This window comes from Mandrillus leucophaeus, unplaced genomic scaffold (assembly GCF_000951045.1).
Source record: "Mandrillus leucophaeus isolate KB7577 unplaced genomic scaffold, Mleu.le_1.0 Scaffold652, whole genome shotgun sequence".
Classification (NCBI taxonomy): Eukaryota; Metazoa; Chordata; class Mammalia; order Primates; family Cercopithecidae; genus Mandrillus; species Mandrillus leucophaeus.
Window position 1 is genome coordinate 1,387,457 of NW_012107053.1, and position 1,720 is coordinate 1,389,176.

A 1,720-nucleotide genomic window follows, 5' to 3' on the forward strand; every position below is an offset into this window, starting at 1 on the left:
TATCTTCTTAGAGAATCCTTATTGTCATCTCCTACTTCCCACAACCTAAGTTAAACCAAGTGCTCCCCAAGGACCTCCATCAGTCTAAAAGATTTATAATACTAAGTTTTTATTATTTCCTTACCTTTGTCCTTTCTACACGATTGTGAGCATTTTGAGGACAAGGACTGTGTTTTAATCATTGCTATTTTCCTGGTATCTAGGACAGAGCTGAGCACAGTCAATGTTTGCAAATATCTGTTGAAAGATCAAATGAATGCATTCCTGAATGAACAACTGAAAGAAGAGAAGTATGAGCTTGTGGTGAGCTCATTTTGGAGCCAAACAGTGCTGGGTTTAAATCCTGGCTCTCTTGAAGACTAGTATTGTGACCTAAGGAAAATTACTCTAAAGCCTCCATTTTCTAATCTCAAAATAGGGCAAATGGAATTTATCTCAAGACAAACCATTGTCAACTTATATTGATGAACAACAGCTATAGCTACATATAACTCAGTCCTGTCACTAAATTTCTGTGAGTTATCTTGGAATGAAAAGACAAAAAAGACAATGAAGCTGTATTCTTGCAGATTAATTTATTAACAACAACAGTAAAAATATACTCACTGAATGTCTACTGGGTAGAAGACATTATGCTAGGACCTGTGGAGAAATGAAATGTAAATTAATATTTGGCCTATGGAGAAGTTAAGGAATACAGTATAGGGTAAATTTTAAAATAAAGTAGAAAGTGTCAGGTGCCATAAGAGAGGTATCAGATTTTAGATTAAGAGTTCGTTTGTAGCTGAGACAATGAGGAAGGCTTTCTGGGAGAAGTGGTGTTTGAAATGAACCCTGAAGGAAAGGTCAAAAGATTTTTGCTGACAGTGGAGGAAGGAAGATGGGAATGAATGCAACCGTGAGGAGGTGGAAATACCTAGGAGAGAAATGTGGGCTCCGCCATCCTATTATTGTCGTCGTTTCACCAGATGCTGCAGTTTCATCTTCTGAAACTAAGGGTTAGTGACCTGCCTTTTTCACAAAGTACAATGTGCCCTGGTTTTCTGTCTGGAGGCATTGACACTCTGCCCAGAACAAGGCCACCTGATGCCAACAGCTAAGGCAGAAACTGGCCTGTTCACGCCGTAGCCCCTTAGAAGCAGCAGTTCTGTCACTCTGTCTCACGATGCCCTGAAGACACTTGGCAGAGGCTCTACAGCAGGGGTGAGGAATCACATCCCTGTGAACAGGAATGTTCAACTGAAACTGGTGTGGACACTTGGGGAATGACTAACAAATCTTATCACAGATTGTCAAATTATGTTATTTAGAATCAAACTGCTTGTGAATGAGGCAGAAGATATATACACATGCTGTAAAGATGGTTTTCTCTAATGAGCAGTGGTGATGAGCTTTTTTCCATATGTTTGTTGGCTACATAAATGTCTTCTTTTGAGAAGTATCTGTTCATATCCTCCGCCCACTTTTTGATGGGGTTGTTTCCTTCTTGTAAATTTGTTTAAGTTCCTTATAGATTCTGGATATTAGATCTTTGTCAGATGGATAGATTGCAAACATTTTCTCCCATTCTGCAGGTTGCCTGTTCACTCCAAATGCCCATCAACGATAGACTGGATAAAGGAAATGTGGCACATATACACCATAGAATACTATGCAGCCATAAAAAAGAATGAGTTCATGTCCTTTGCAGGGACATGGATGAAGCTGGAAACCATCATTC